The sequence below is a fragment of the Xenia sp. Carnegie-2017 genome, unplaced genomic scaffold (assembly GCF_021976095.1).
Source record: "Xenia sp. Carnegie-2017 unplaced genomic scaffold, XeniaSp_v1 HiC_scaffold_44, whole genome shotgun sequence".
Lineage (NCBI taxonomy): Eukaryota > Metazoa > Cnidaria > Anthozoa > Malacalcyonacea > Xeniidae > Xenia > Xenia sp. Carnegie-2017.
In genome coordinates this window covers 317,404-335,224 of record NW_025813509.1, presented here as the reverse complement: position 1 = coordinate 335,224, position 17,821 = coordinate 317,404, and the positions used below count along the sequence as shown (strand labels likewise).

The 17,821-nt window shown below is 34.6% G+C and overlaps 1 protein-coding gene across 1 annotated transcript in view; it reads right to left on the bottom strand.

Annotated features, from left to right (window-relative positions):
- LOC124456230 overlaps positions 1-17,821 on the bottom strand; it is a 156,674-nt gene that overhangs the window by 22,964 nt on the left and 115,889 nt on the right. The gene's annotated exons all lie outside the window — the stretch shown is intronic.

Genomic DNA, 17,821 nt, shown 5'->3' with positions numbered 1-17,821 from the left:
GTTTCTAAATAAGAAGAAAGATAGACAGTTTAAGGCATGGTTCTAACATAAAAGTTATCACATTAAAAGATTAGAAATGAAAAATTAGAAAACTCCTAAAAGAGGTATTCAAGAAATATGTAACAAGAAAAATATATGATTCTGCAGAAGGTGTGTGAAACTTAACACAAAGAATTCGGTCATGAAAACTCTGATATAAAACTTCATATACATAGTATAAAATACAGTAGTAAATATGCATGAGAAGCTATTAAATTTATTTTCTTTCGGCTTATCACTAATCAGGGGTTGCCAAAGAAAATAATCCACAAGCTGTTATTACCAATCATAATGATTCAAAATGCACATATGTATACTAAATGATAATATTGAAAGAAGTTTTTTGGAGTGAGAGTTGTAGCTAGTGCAAACAATATCATATAGATAAACTGGTTGATGCTGAAGGAGTGCCAATAAAGTATGAAATATAGTATAGGGTGAAACACAAGTTGGAGTAACTATGGAGTAAGTATGGAGTATCATCCTATAATAAATTTTACAAAAAACAATAAAGTTTTTATTATATTATCATACATATATCATATGGAAAAATGAATGCATTCTTCTGGAATATGTTATTATCCTATTGTGTAAATGATAATTAGGACCATTACATTTAGCAATACTACCCATTGGCAAAGAATAATTAAACCACAAAAAACTCTGATACAAGGCAAGGTACCTAACATTTTCAAAGTAGCCACTAAAATCTAATCTGAACTACACAGCCAAACAATATTATAACCTACACATAAAAATGAAAATTTGACATTACTTATCGTTGAAGAGTTAAAAATAATTGATAAATTTTTACCTTAACGGACGATTAAATTTCTGCCCACAAAAAAATTCGTGGGGAGCTTTGCTGATTGCTTCTTGCTTCTTTATACTTCTTGATACCTCTTTATCTACCGCCATTTTTTTAAACGGTTCAACGTCACGTGACTTTTCATACTTCAGCACAGCATTCTATGGCTGAGAAACAGCTCTTTAATAACCCTGTATGGTCCCCGAACTCCCCTTTAGCATATCTGCAACAATCACTAAACCAAATGAGTTGTGATTAAAAAGAATGTGGTCGATTAAGGGTTCAATGCAGCAAACAAGGCCGTAGCTAGAGCCTTATTGTATACGAGAATGGAAAAGGTCTGTAAATGTCAGCTCTCATGAGTCAATAATTAGTTATATTTATATATATTTTAGTTTAATGTTCCCACTTCTAGGCTAAGAATGAGCTCCTTTCATATATTAGGCTGAACTTCATTTCGCATTTAACTGTAGACACCGTTGAAGCGCAAGCAATTAACGCTCAAAAAAGGTTCTTATAATTTCTCTTAATATAGACTTACAACTGCAGACTTCCAACTGCAGACTTACAACTGCAGACTTACAACTGTAGACTTACAAATGCAGCCTTACAACTGCAGACTTACAAATGCAGACTTACAACTGCTGACTTACAACTGCAGACTTACAACTGCAGACTTACAACTGCAGACTTACAACTGCAGACTTACAACTGCAGACTTACAACTGCAGACTTACAACTGCAGACTTACAACTGCAGACTTACAAATGCAGACTTACAAATGCAGACTTACAACTGCAGACTTACAACTGCAGACTTACAACTGTAGACTTACAACTGCAGACTTACAACTGCAGACTTACAAATGCAGACTTACAACTGCAGACTTACAACTGCAGACTTGCAGCACACTCTCTTGAGATGCTTTTGCTGTTTTTAGGTTTTCTCTAGCAATGACATGAACGTGGCAACGTTTAGAGAGGGGATTGGTTGTGGTGTTGAATGAATGAAACCAAAAGGTATAAGAGAGTTTTATATAAAAATATCGAGAAATTTGGGGACTAAGCAGTAATTTCTCTTATAATGACTATGTTCTTGTAAATCCAATCTCCTCTCCAACTTAGCATTGACTTTTTCACGATCCATAGACGTCCCATACGTGTCTATGAAATACTGCTCCACTAGGTTCTTCAATAATAACTGTTAGGGTATGCTCTCATGTGATGTGTATATGTGTATCTTGTAAAGTGTGTGTTAACTTCCTACATGTTTAATTATAGAAATGATTGTAAACGTAATCGATATTATTTGTAAAAAGAGCTGAGGAAATAAACTGATCATAGTTTAGCGTCACATATGTAAATAGCTGTATCATTATGTGTATCAGTTAGTTGTCGTGTGCTAGTCTTTCTTCTATGTGTGGGAATAAATGTAATAAAACCTCCAGACATCAGTGTGATTATTTATCATGGCCACTGCATCAAACCCAACAGGTTATGGGCCCAGGAGAGCAATAATGTTCAATGGAGATGAAAATAAGTATGAGCTATGGGAAGTGCTATGCCTATGTGCAAAACCCGAAAAAGCTTGAACCTAGAAGCAAGAAGGGGATTTTCATTTGGTATGATAAGTGTTGCCCTGCATACCTGGTATATTACGCTGAAAACATGAAAGTAGAGAGAGTAAGATGCGTAAAGTTTTTTTATAGTATCCATGATGAGATTGAGAAGACTCCAACGGACGATGAAATTTACCAACCTTCTTACGCAACACCTACGTCAAAACAGCCTACTGCAGAAATAGTGGGGAAACCTGATAATTTAGAAGGGAATGACACTGTAAGGTATCCAACCCGAACCAGGAATAGGCCAGCATATCTAGATGAGTATGTAGTTGATAACATAACCGATACCACAACTAAGCTTGCAGTCGATTATTGTTACAGGTTGAATGATTTACCCACTTCTTATTCAGAAGCTGTAAGTTCTAAAGAGTCAGTCCAGTGGAAAAACGCCATGGACGATGAGTTTACCTCATTAGTGGATAATAACACTTTCACACCTACTGAGTTACCCCCAAATCGTGAAATAGTGGGTGGAAAATGGGTGTACACAATCAAAACAGGCATGAACAATGAGGAGACGTTTAAGGCTAGGTATGTAGAGTTAAGGGTTATTCTCAAGTCTCAGGAATTGAATATCGTGAGACGTTCGCACCCACTGATTTACATTATGACAGGCACTAGGCCGGACTTATGCTATGTAGTTACCAAACTGTCTCAATACATGTCCAAACCGACTGTTGCATCATTAAATGCAGCAAAGCATGTCCTAAGATACCTTAAGGGGACACCACAATTAAATCTAACGTTTAGGAAGAGCGAGAACCCTATATAATTGGTAGGATACAGTGATTTAGATTGGGGGGGAAATGCTAGTGAATATCATAGCAAATATTCCAGTAATGAGTTAACGACTAAATATACTTTATAGCTTATTTGCTGGTTTTGGCTCCCAACTTTCTCAATAAATTCTAGAAATTACACAATATTGACAAAAGCCACGAATAGCTATACTTATAATGAAAAAGAGAAAAAACTACAGGAAATACAAAAAACATATACGTATAACTGGTTTTTTAAAAAACATGATTTTGTGTTCACTTTGCCCATAGTGCTTTGGACATTTTGATAAAACTAGTGACGCGTAAAATAGAAATTCTCAGAAAACTCTTTTGGAAAAAGATCCTGAGTGCGACTAAAAAGATACATCAGTGTTGTAAAACTCACTCGATAGTAAACTTGCCATAACAAGCCACGATTACTTTGCAGAATATGAGAGCATGCTGGGGTAGGAAAACTGATAATTGCGGGAGGGAGGAGGTCAAATTCATGTATTTATGTTATAAGCCTTAAAAAGCTGGATTTCAAAAGAACTTAACATGCTTTTGATGAATAGATGAAGAGCTCCTCCCCTCCCCAAAAAAGGAAAAAATTAACGATATTCTTAAGCCCATATTTAAGAACACTTGAAAACTATGAAAATCCGAAAGTCAAAATGCAAATCTTCCCATCATGCTTTTTGTCTCCAAAACAATTTACATTATGGTTGGCCACAAAATCTTGGTCCAACCAAATGAGGGTAAGGTGATGCTTTCAGCTGTGCCATATGTTTCCATGTTCCCGCTTGTTCCATTTTAATACCTCAAAGTTGTTGAGATACGAATTAATACTACCCAACACCAAGATTTTAACGATGAAAACATGCCTGTGAATATATTAGCATCATTTACAAGCAATTTATATGTCGACAGAAGATACAAAGATGCAAGGCTTCAGAATTTGGTGACCGCGACTGTGATTATAATTTAGCTCTTATATGTATTTTGCATGTGAGGTAGTAAGAATATTTCTAGAAGCAAATATCTCACCAGTGAAAGCGACATGCTCCTTTTTGTGGACATTACGATACCTAAAAACTGAGCTATTGAAAGTTTGGCATTATGAAAAAAATACGTAAAAAGATATCGCGCTCCTTCTTAAAAAATTCTATATAATTGACTATAGATACAAAGGGGAGGTCGAGAATGTTATTTTTACTGAAAAGCGATCATTTCAGTGGAAAAGATTAATTGTCATCCATGTTTTAGCATTATTGACCCAGTCCACCAAGCCGCTGCAGTTATTATAGAGCTTAATGACATATATACATATAAATCAGATATGGCGTCAACGAGAACGCTTAAAAGATTTCCTACATCACATTCATGCGATGTTCTCAATTTGAGAAGTATCGCGCGCTTTAGACGATCTTATACACAGCAAAAGTTGAATATTTTATCAGTTTTCTTACAACCTATTTTGTTTTGTTTCTTTAAGAACGTGTGTATTTGAAACGATGACAACATAGCATGGTAGTGCAATAACTTTAAAATATTCTACAAGTACATACACATACTACAAAATATATTTATACACTACATAGTACATACTCATACTTAGAAATAAATCAATAAATCTCCTTAATGTGATTCATGGATACATGTAATTCAAATGAAAAAAAAGAAAGAAAATATTGTTCAATTTATCCGCGGACCTTGATCGTTAATCGACAGCTAAAACAAAGCTTTTCCCGTTACCTCTAATGGCGAAATCATAAGTAATGTCATATTTCCCAATTCCAAAATTTCCTTCGCCTAAAATTGCTCCTGATGGTGACAGACTAATCAGTGTATGTGGACACTTTGGTTTTGGCTCGTTCCGTTTAACATATACAACGGTTTTTCTTCCTAATTTTCTTTGTTATTGGTGCTGCACTTTGGCATTCACATGCTGTGAGAAAGAACAAGAAATGTTTTATCTTACCCAAAATATAACTAATAAAACATATGTTAGTGCAAGTAGTGATGAATGGATTATAGAAAACGAGAACAGTCTTTACACACACTAAAATATTCATTAAATGATGTGTGAGTATAGATGGTGATAAACGAAGAAAAGAGAACAAAACTATTTTACACAATCTAAAACAAAACTAAGATAACTTGTGCAATTGTCAGTAAAGATAAATGAATAAGAGAAAAAGAGAACAGTATTTATAATTTCTAAAATATAAACTAAGTAAGGTAATGTGTGTCAGTGAAGGTATTGATGAATGAACAACAGAGAAAAGAGCGGTCTTTAAAATACAAACTAAGACGACATATATGTCCGTTTTGTGGTGATGAAATACTTAACAGAGAAATGATATAGTTTCCATTGGGATATTCAAAGCTTACAAAGACTTTTCGTCAATACTTACTTTCAACTTTAATATCTATGTAACATTTAAGATAAAATCCTTCTCTGAATGTGAAAGTATATTCAATACGATGATTCCCAACAGTAAAATCGTGTGGGGATGTGATATTTGGTTTAATCGTCATCGTATATTGAGGAACTCTGTTCGTTCTACATCGAACTGGTATTGGCCAACTTACAGTCACCGCTTTTTGATGAATTGATGTAAACAGTTGAAGATTGAAAAGACGAACAGCTACAGTGACCTTTTATAGGAAAGTACTAAAATCAACATCACGTAAGGGAATATTTACTTATATGACAATGTTAAATAGTAAACTTGCATATAAAATAATTTTTTGCTAGCCACAAGACATCATGAAACAGCTATAAATAATATAAATTCCGTTTTTGCTTTATAAAACACGACAGGTGATTTGTTGACTTCATTTAATGACGATAAGACATCAACAACAACAAAACTGTAAATTGATACTAACCTGGTAAAAGAGACGTACAGAAGGCATCAACAATTTTGTTCAGTATTTCGTTCAGAGAATCAAATTCTGTGTCAAAAGTTGTCTTTTCTGAAGTTGATATTTTTTTAATGACTGGCTTAAACTCTTTCACTATATATGGCAAGCCAACAGCAACACCAACAATAAGAATGCCTTTGTCTTTTATTGATCTGATATTATTGAATTGATTAAAATATAATACATTAAATCTAGTGAATGGTAGATGACGGTAGAGAGCTATAAATCTTTTTGCGATGAAAATAAAGGTTGTTGATAAATTTGTAACGAGAGAATGTTATCATGGAAAACTTAAAGAAAAATCAAAGAGTAACTTTAACACATCATTAATCACCTTGAATATTTGTAAGCGTCCTTTAATTCATCGCCTATTTTCCTTCCACGTGGTTCACCATCTGTTATCAATACGACAACGTCAGAGATGTTTGGTCGGTTGTTGTGTGGACTGTTCTCCTTGAAGATCTTGTTCGTAAAATAAAATGTATTTTGCAATGTAATCAGTCAAAGAGATGTGTTATTTTACAGCTTTCCTATGTTAAAGGAGAAATTCACCTGTGTGTCCACAATGCCTGCACCAGTTCCAGTCATCGTTTTTCGACCAGAAACAGCCTCCCATATTAAAACATGGTTTATAAATGTTATGTACTCTGTTTTTGTCTTAGCAGAGAAATGTAGAAGAATCTTCGTATGACGTCTGTCGCTGAATGTAACGATAGCAATTTGGGTTCCGTCAGGGCCGACTTTAAGCTTAGGACTGAAAACCAACTTTTTTAGAAACGGTTTTATTTTCCTATCAAAGTTGTGTTTGCCAATAGAGTATGATGTATCAAGGAGAAGAACCATGTCTGTCTTACATATCTCTAAATTAAAGGTAGAAAATTAACATAAAACGTGCGAGTAATGTAATTTCAAATTTGTCATTTAAATAACAATAACAGATTCATAAAGCAGTTACTGAATGAACAAAGATACGGTTTTCAAAGTTATCACTGATTTGTAGTTTGTTTAATTCGAGTTGATAAATTTAGAAATAATGTAAAACACAGTAAGCTCAAAGCTGCTTCTTACTAGTTGTTGGTATTGGTTTACAGACAGTTTTCTAACAACAGTTTCTGGTAAAGTAGCACGGCAACAAAGTTAAGAAGTTGAGAACAAAGTTGTAGCATTTTTATGCGTCTAATTGAGGATGATATTTATGTTTAGAGCATGTAAAGTTTTTTAGTTGGTGAATAATAAGCCACTTATTTTAAAAAGATAATACTCTTAAGATAGACAGTTATATAAAACCAAAGACAAGAAATGAAAATAGCTAAAATAAACACTTGTCCATTTAACAATGAAAACATATGCAAAGTAATTTGGATTGTAGAGAACAAGCTAGATGCTCTGCTTTTAGTACTGTTATAAAAAATCCATATATCTACCTGTACATGAATTACATTCTCCTTCATATCCTTCCATACATTTGCATTGTAATGTTTCATCAACTTTGTTGTAGTATGTGTTGGATCCACATATGGGAAAATTGAAGGGTTTTGTCACTAAATATTGGTATTTAATATGTAGAGTTTAACTAATGGCAGTAAATGTTTACAAGAATTAAAGTACATATGTAAAAGATAAATGCAGGAATTACAAACTTGTTTCTTCGAAACGATTTTTAATTGCTTTTTCAAATATATATGAGCATAATGATATGGATGTGAATCATAAAAATTTAGCTTTTTCAATGACTTTTTAATGTGACTTTTCATATAAATCATTACCTAGCCTAAACTTTACGTAAGTGCATGTGTTAGTTTGTTTGAGTTATGAGCAGTATTTGTTATTTTGTGTTTTGATGAATCATATGTTTAATGATTTGATATTTCACTTACCATTTGACACTACACTAGTGCTTTGTACTACAGCCATACCATGATGACCATCACTCACAGCCACAGGGATGGAAAAGTTATAAGTCAAGTTATCTGTTGTGTTATAGGCCGTTACTATGCCTTTCTTTGCACTATTTATGACATATACAAAATTTCCAAATACTTTTATTCGTGCTCCTGATATTGCAAAACATCCACATTTTGGCGAGGTAATCACATGAATACACAGTGTCATCGGAAACTCGCCAATATAACTTCTCTTCACCCATGTCAAGAGTAAGATCATATGCGTTTGACTCAAGAGAAACTGATGAAACGTGATCATTATTTGAAATCCTACTCCATATCCAAATTTTATGATATTTTTCTTCTGCTGAGAAAAGATACCTTAAACAAAAAAAGTTCTCGCTGAAATAGTAACATTAATTAGAAAGTATGGTGTAAGTTTGGTACTATATATTATTATTTCTATAGATTGTTTAAAAGGTGCAATCAGTTGTTTTCCAATTCTCAAATACTTGCTATGCAGTGTGTCTCAAACGTACGTTTTCTTTCTAAGTAAACGGAGTACATTGAATGATCCATGAGCTATGCAAAGCTCATGTTTATAGGTTTGAGCACTGTGGGAACTCTACAATACAATCCATACAATGTGTAACCGTACGTTCTGTGTCCCAAGCGCAGGAGTCACCTTAAATATGGTGATAGCCGGGAGGGCACATTATATAAATACTTTGTATAAACCACATGTATATGTATTGATAATATTGGAACGACATTTTGTTGCTATTTTTCAGATAGCATTTTCAAAAGTTCTGTACCAGGTATAAATAATTTTGAGACGCGCAAGGGCTTCACAAATTGCAATGGAGCATTGCAAATATTTTGGATTTCATTGTATACAAGTATATGTTCATTGTTATTTTAATATTTTGTGAAACCAAGCAGAAATTATTTGTAATTTATGTAAGTTTCGAGCACTCGGACGATTGTGAGACAAGCAATAGATTGAATATATTAAAAATAAGACGCTTGTTAACCTAAAGGAGTGTTCTCTTGCTTCCGACATCTGTTTTTGAGACGTGGAAGGACCCGAAGGGGGGACTTATAAATGTTAACTGAACTTTGATAGTTGTACCAAAACAGCGCTCAAAGCCACAAGCTTATTGCTACACTCATTTCAGTGTCGCACATCGCATACAATGGCATATTTCATATTCGCTAGTACTTCCTACTTAGAATTTGACATCTCACGAAAAGCTCATAGGAAGAACAAATTGTATTGGAAAAAAAATTGAAAACCAGCAATAGATGTCAGCTCATTGAAATGCTTGGAGATAGATCAAAATCAACGAAGCTAACTCAAAACTGAAAAGCCCATCTATTTTGGGCATGTTTTCTAGATGTATAAAACATCTTTATGCTTGAAATAAGCTGAAATTTATTTTTCTTTTGATTTCTTCATCAAATTTATAGTAATTTTGACTAAAGATAACATATTTCTACATACTTCATAAACTACGAACCTTTTAAGGATATTTTTCCAAAGGGAGGATTTTAATTTATTACCCATAATATTATTGAGCCTATTGCTCCTTGTTGCAAACTTAGGAAGTATATAAGACTTTGTATCTTGTTAGCCTTTCAAAGTTTCATCTGACCCATAAAATCGATGGCAACCTGCTCATTTTGCTTTTAGAACAAACACTTGGTATGCTTGTTATTGGTCTGTCTTAAGAAAATGACTAAATATATGTTCAGTGCAGTTGACTTTAGCTAGTCATTCATGCACATTTTATATATACGTGAACTCTTCGAACATCTAACATACAAAAGCTGTATAGAAGAACTCTAACAATTTACAATTTGCAACATCTTAAACAGCATAAAGGAAAATAAACACAGTAACATTGTCAAGAATATGACAAGTCGTTCAAAATAAATTATATTTTTTACATCAAAATAGATTCTGAAGTTTACTTTTAGAAATTTGATGGAAAAATTTTCAATATGTACATACCCCTTGATTGGATCAAATGTGATCATATTAAATTTTAAGCCCGGTGTAAATCTCATAACGCTTGAATTTTTGCTGTTTAAAGAAATTTGCTGGATGATGTTATTCGACTTGACGTAGAATATACGACGTCCGATCCAGTCAACTGTCATATCATGAGCGCAAGCATTTTCTTCAAAAATTTCAACATCAGTCATATCCAGGTTTGATCTTTTGATATCTCCAAGTTCAATATAGTAAATCATGTCCTCAGATACATCGATCTCCATGTCATAATAGTTGCAACATATACGATAAAAACTATCTCTGAATCCATGAATAATATCAACATGAAAATCTTCGGTAAGAATATCAACTGCGTACATTTTATTAAATTTTAAAATGATTAGGTATGGCTCAGGATAAACACCTAAACAAGTAAAATCACAATTATAACAAGACAACAGTAATACACCTAAAACACAAGCCACCCGATAAAATTCTGTCTGTCTTCAACATGTGACTTTTCCAATTATGTTTAGTTTCTTTGCACCAAATACTATTTTTGAGAAAATTGATTTGTAAGTCCTTTATTAATATTTTTTTACCAAGACATAAAAAGAACAAATTCAAAGGCTTGATGTATAATACAAAGACTTATAAAGTTGTTTATCATTTAATTCCCAATTGTTAGTACATATAAATAATTAGTGTTGGTAGCTGTAAGTTGTTCAAGCAAAACAGAAGAGTAGCAGCGCTTGAAGGGGTTAGCATTTTTGAAAAATTATATCTTGCTCTTGACATACATTACACAATTACAGAAGACAAAGTATTGCACAATAATACCTATGGAAGTCCTGAGAAGGACTGTTTTTGTTGTTGTTGACTGACGTTTCGACAACCTTAGCGGTAGTCATCTTCAGAGTCAAATGAGGAGTAAACGTCAGGTTAGCCGTATTTGTTATCTGGTTCTTACGACATTGTATTGTGTGTACAGGAAATGTGTATTGTTATTGTAAATTAGTGTGAAGTGAAATATTTCTATTTTTAGTTGTGATGTGTGATTTAGGTGTGATGTTTTTAGTTGTAACGTGTGGGTGTCAATTGTGTATTGTCATTGTGAATTAGTGTGAAGTGTAATGTTTTTGGTTGATCGTTTGTTTGTATTGTGAATAAGTCGTTTGTAAGGTGCCGGTAATTGCTGTGGTCGGTTCAGGGGGGTTTGTTCCAATTTGGTATACCAACTTTCTAATGTAAGCCGTTGTCTATAGTCAGCACAGTAAGTAATGCATTTTGCCGAGTCCCAGTCAATGTTGTGCTTTGTGATTCGGTGATGTTCGGCAATGTGATTAGTTTTGTCTTGATTCTTAGTAGCTCGTTTGTGTTCAGTAAGTCTTATAATTAAGTTCCTGCCAGTTTCCCCGATATAGGAGGCGTGGCAGTCGGAGCAATTTATTTTGTAAACTGCACCTTGTCGTTCGTTGGGTTGTTGTTTGTCCTTTATGTTCGTTAGTACTTGTCGTAACGTTGTGATTGGTTTATATGAGACACGTATGTTGTATGGTCGTAAGATACGCGAGATAGTCTCAGACGTACATTTGATGTAAGGTATCGTTGCTGTTGGCACTGAGTTGCTCGTTTCGTTGGGTTCGGTGGGTTTGTAAGTGTTGCGTTTGATAAAGTTAGAGTTATTGTTGTTTTTGTCAAAAACACGTTTGAGATAATTGTTTTCGTTGTGTAGAGCGTCCGGTGAATCACATATGATTTGTGCACATCTTGTTAATGTTCTGATTGTGGTGGCTTTGTGTGATGTAGGGTTGTAAGATGATTGGTCTAGTAGTCGGTCAGTATGTGTTGCGTTGCGATAAACTGTTGTTCGTAGTTTTTGATTGTCATGTTTTACCAAACAGTCGAGAAAAGGAAGAGTTCCGTTTTCTTCGACATATTTGGTAAATTGTATGTGGCTGTTCTGTTTGTTGATGTGAGTGTGAAAGTCATCAATTTCGTCTGCATGTAGTGCTGTGATTGTGTCATCTACGTAGCGAAACCAAAAAAAGGTAGTGCATGTTTGTAAGTCGTGAGCGCCCTTTCCTCTATAGATTGCATTACAATTTTTGTACAAGTAAGTGCCAGATTAAGTGGAATACTGGTGAACAGTGATTTCACATCAAAAGACACTAGTATATAGTTGTCCGGTATTTGTATAGTGCTCAGTTTTTTAATTAAAGTTTCAGTGGGTTGTAGCTTGTGTTTTGATTTGTTTGTAAGTTGTTGCATTATTTCAGTCAAGTACTTTGAGAGTTCGTAAGTAGGCGAACCACAGAATGATACAATTGGTCGCATGGGTATTTGTGGTTTGTGAAGTTTTGGTAGTGCGTATAGTCTGGGTGGTCGTGGTACTGAACATCTGAGTGGATAGTAAATACGTTCAGATATAATGTTAGATTTTCTCATAGAGAAGATCTTGCTGTTAAGTTTGCGTACTAGTGATGGTGTTGGGTCTCGTTTGAGTTGTTCATACGTTGTTCAAGGGTGTCCATTTTGTTGAAGTAATCATTTCTGTCCATGATCACAGTCACGTGTCCTTTGTCTGCTGGTAAAATGACGATGTTTTTGTCGTGTTTTAGTCGTTTGAGTGCTTGCTGTTCGTCCTTTGTCAAGTTGTTGTCACGTATAGAGGACGATTGTAAAGTGGAGGCTATCCTGCTTCTGATCTCGTCTTTGGTTGTCTTGACAAGTCTCTTTGATACGCTAAGACAGCCTCGATACTTTGATACGCTAGGACAGGCTCGACCGCCAGATCACAGCAATTACCGGCACCATACAAACGACTTATTCACAATACAAACAAACGATCAACTAAAAACATTACACTTCACACTAATTCACAATGACAGTACACAACTGACACCCACACATTACAACTAAAAACATCACACCTAAATCACACATCACAACTAAAAATAAACATATTTCACTTTACACTAATTCACAATGACAATACACATTTCCTGTACACACAATGCAATGACGTAAGAACCAGATAACAAATACGGCTATCCTGACGTTTACTCCTCATTTAACTCTGAAGATGACTATCGCAAAGGTTGTCGAAACGTCAGTCAACAACAACAAAAAAAGTCCTTCTCAGGACTTCCATAGGTAGTAAAATAAAGAGAAATTAAAAGAGGTTAAGTGGAATGGAGTTTCCTTGCACATTAAGTGAAGGATTGTATTTATTGATTAGAGGGCTTTCATGAATGGAGAGTTCATAAGTATCGTTGGAAGAGGAGATTATTTTAAAGTCGTCTAAGTTGGGGGTGTGTCCAGTTGCGTTAATGTGAGCAAGAATGCTTGATGATGCAGGGTGGGAAACTTGGTTGCCTGTAAGGGGGGATATTCCCAAGTGCTCCGAAAATCTGGTGTGTAGATGACGTGTGGTGTGACCAACATACGAGGCGTTGCAGCTTCGACACTTGAATAAATAGACTACACCAGATCTCAGAGGTTTGGGAATTTGGTCCTTAAAGGGGAAGAAAGAAGAGATACGTTGAGAAGGGCGGAAAAAAAATTTAATGGATATATGTGGGAAGGCTGCAGCACAAAGGCTATTGATTTGTGTACGAATTTGAAGGGAGTGTATGCCGATGAAAGGAAGACAGAAATAGATGGGCATTTTGTGTGCAGTCAAGACAGGTGGTTTAGGGGCAAAGGTGTTGTTAAGGAAGCGACGTGTGATTTGATCAATTATACGTGAAGGAAAACCGTTTTTGGTGAGTGACTTTCTGGTAAATTCGAGTGGTGTATGAAAATTTTCGTAAGTAGAACAAAGATAGAAGATGCGGTGAAGTAAGCAAGAGACTAGTGAAAGTTTGAAAGTAAGTGGGATGAAGCTGTGGAAGTTGGTGAAGAGTCCAGTGAAAGTAGGTCTGCGGTAGACGGAAGTGGTGAATTTTCCATTAGTACGAGAGATATCAATGTCCAGAAATAAGAGCTTTCTGTTTTGTTCGACTTCAGCTGTGAATGTGATGTTAGGGTGTTGTCGGTTCAGATAGTCAAGAAAGAGAGGGACGTGATCGGAGGAATGAAAAACTAAGAAAGAGTCGTCAACGTAGCGTCGGTAAAGTAGTGGTTTGAATGAAGAAGGACATTATTAAGCCAGGATTGTTCGTGAAAGGACATGAATATATCAGCAGAGGGCCCAATAGACTGCCCACAGCCATACCTCAATTTGCTGGTACATTTTCCCGTTAAACATAAAGTGACAGTTCTTAACAGCTAGAGAGAGTGTTTTTCAAATTCTGTTGCCATGAGTCCGTTGAAGTACTGGTGATTGTTAAAATTGCTTTTGGAAAATCCTGGTTTTTCAAATTTTGTGTAGGATTGTTGATTGAATATGTCCTGCAAAATTTGGCTAAGTCAATGAATATGGAAAACCATATTATCGAGACTATACAAACTGGAGAGAAGAGAAAGAAAGTTTCTGATAAAAGTAATAAAAGCAATATTAAATTCCAAAATTGACAAGTTTTTTTTGTGGTTCCTAAATCTACGGATAGACAGAAGCAAAGTTGAAGTTAAAAATAAAGTTTTACAAAATTTCTCTTTAGAATATGGGCATTTGCCAAACCTCAAGGCCACATTTTTTCTTGTGCCATTTTTCCTGTTTTGCCCACCAAGTGAAAATTTTTTAAAAATTCACTGGCGTTTTCGCTAAAAAACTTAAAAACTTAAAATTTTTAATTAAAGATGCCCTTGTAAACACAATCACCATTAATTCATGTCAATATTTTTCTATACATAAGTTACCTATATTTAAATAAATTACCACTGCATACATTAATATTATATATGCTATCACATATTTATATTAATGTCACTAATACTGAAGATGACATCACGTGATGCTGAAACATGTTTATTTTAAAAAACTCCAATGTTTACTTTAGTTGTTTACCAATCAGTAAGACAACAAAATGTACGCTATACAAACCTATTCTTTCATAAGATGCCCTAACTACTAGAAAAATCTGTGGACTGTTTAAAGCACAAGGATCTTTAAAATCATTATTAAAATGTTTCTTCAGAATAGTGACCAAGGATATAACAGGCGGAAAACAAAATCTTATTATAAATATTAAAGCCCAAGGATAAATGGAATTTATGGAAATCATAAATTCCATTTATCCTTTTCCACAAATTCATATATTGACATGAATGCTGCTTTCCAAACTGGGAATTTTTTCAAGAGGGCGAAAAATTTATGGATGAATTGTAAATGCTTGGCAAAGACGATCTCGCGAGCGACATTTCAGTCATTGATGTTCAAAAGCAAGCCAACATTGTTTTGAGTTTTATCAGCAGAAATTTACATCCAAAATCGTAAGTAAAGGACAACTGAAGTGTATGCATGAATGTAATATATCAAAGTCAATTTATGCGAGTGTGTGATGCGATTTATGTTAGTATGGTAAGGAAATAGATGCTTCTAAAATTGTTGTTGCCGAAGGACTTTTAGCTATGATTTCTTTAGTGCTTGGGGAATCGTGGCCGTTATATGGCAGCGAAATCTTACATTCCTGCAAATATGTTTCAATGGACAAAAAATCTATAGCCATAAGGCGCCATACTATTATTTACTTTATCATAAAAAAATGTTTGGGGCTTTTCAGTTTATGATCATTGATCATTCAATCATTAGACAGTTGTACTACATATTGTTTAAGATTGAGAAAACAAACATTGATTACATGAGAAGCTGTTTACTATAACCCGTGATTTTGAGTCTTCTGATCCATGAAGCTTTTTATTTTGACAATTTGACTGGAATGGTATTAAACCTGAGTATTTCACATACATGAAATGTTGTCCCATGTCACATATTGTCCCCTTTTCTAACAGAACATCTCATGTAGAGATGTAAAGGTGTGTTAATCTACGGCTCATACCAGATTGTTTGCCATAAATTCCAAGGGGCTATTGATGTATGAAAAGCATTTTCTATAAAGTAAAAATGTCTTCCTATGTATGCAGATAAACCTTGAAATTTGGCAAAACAGCAAAGTATTTTTCATGATCACTAAGTAATTTTTCTGATGATCATTATAATTTCTAAACTAAATTATTTCAGATTTACATTTAAACGAGCTTTGATCATATGAAAAGACATTTATCATAACCAGTAAGCATGACACATGAACCAATTTTAACATTCATGTAATTATATAATTAAAGACATGTTGGTTACATTCTGTTTGTATTTGATAATACAATGCTACTAGTGATTTTGCTATATAGCACACCTTGCATATACTTACAGAAGATAATAGTCTAGTGAAATGCCTAAGAAACATTCATGGCATTAAGCTGTCCTTAACTGCAAATTTTTACCTTAATAATTTTTGCTTAATCTTTGGCAGAAAAAAATTTTGAGTTTTTTCTCAAGTGAATTTGCTGGCACTGATGTGGAGATGGGTAAAGGGTTACAATAAACTTGCATGGTTTGAAGTCTGAGCTTTTCTATACCTATGAACTATCACTTGTAGTACCAAATTTCTAACTTAACTTATTACATAGAGGTTTGAATGGGGGTCTCTAGGGGGGTCTATGCCTGACAACTTGGTAGAAATTTTATCTGTTTATGAATATAGCATTATTGTAAAATAAATTTTATGTTCCTAGACATGCTAATGAGCCATATATTTGGCATGATAATGAGCCTAAATATTTGGCAAAACATTCAAGTTTTGTTCACTTCATTTTTTTTTTGGAAAAAAACGTATGCAAAATGTGTTGTTTTTACGCAAAAACGATGCCCACAAAATACATTTTGTAATGCTCTAAAACGCTGAAAATGGCATTTTCAAGGCTCTGAAATTCAAAATTTCTCAGGAGAGATAGCCTCAGACCCCCCCAGGTGCGGAGCGCCTCCGACGTTTTATGACTGATGTTTGAAAAATCCTAGATCCGCCCCTGGTTTTTACATACGGGAATTATTGACAGCACATAACATTTTCTGTCTTTAAGGTCATATTACATAATATACGAACAAAAATGATCTCTCACATTTTTCAACTAATGACCATAAAACTCGAGAGCTATGATCTATAACAGGACAGACGCACGGAATTGAGGTCACAGAAAATTCCTTGTTTTTAAATGACAAGCGAACGGAGAATTTATTTGAATATTTACCTGAATATATCCTGAATGGGCAAACAAAAAATTAAGAATGCCCAGTTGAAGTATTGGACGCATTTGAGCAAAAAGAAAAGAAAAAACCCTGTTTTCAAACATTGATATACCACGGCGGCACGTGGCCACTCAGTTTTTATCACAATGACGTCATACCCGTTTATCTATAACTGTATAGACCAGGGGTCTCCAAACTACGGCCCGCGGGCCAGATGCGGCCCGTTGGGCCTCTCAATCCGGCCCGCAGAGACACTTAAGAAAATAGTAATAATATCATTAAACAAAATAAACTTTGTGCAGAAATTTCACGTTATGACGCTAGTGAACTAGCAAGAGTGGCTTATGTCAATTTTCGTCCCAACTTTCTACTGAGACAGAATCTGTTGACATGCCATATTTCACCGCAGTAAGATGGCTAAGTTGTGGAAAAGTGCTTTCAAGGGTTTTGAGCTAAGGAAGGAGCTATTTTCTTAACTAATGAAGCTTGTGTTATGTACTTTGTTTTATTAAAATATTCGCTCTTTGACCAGCGGTATACGGCTGGTCGGCCCTCAACATGCTGGAAGAAAGTTAATGTGGCCCTATGGCTATAAA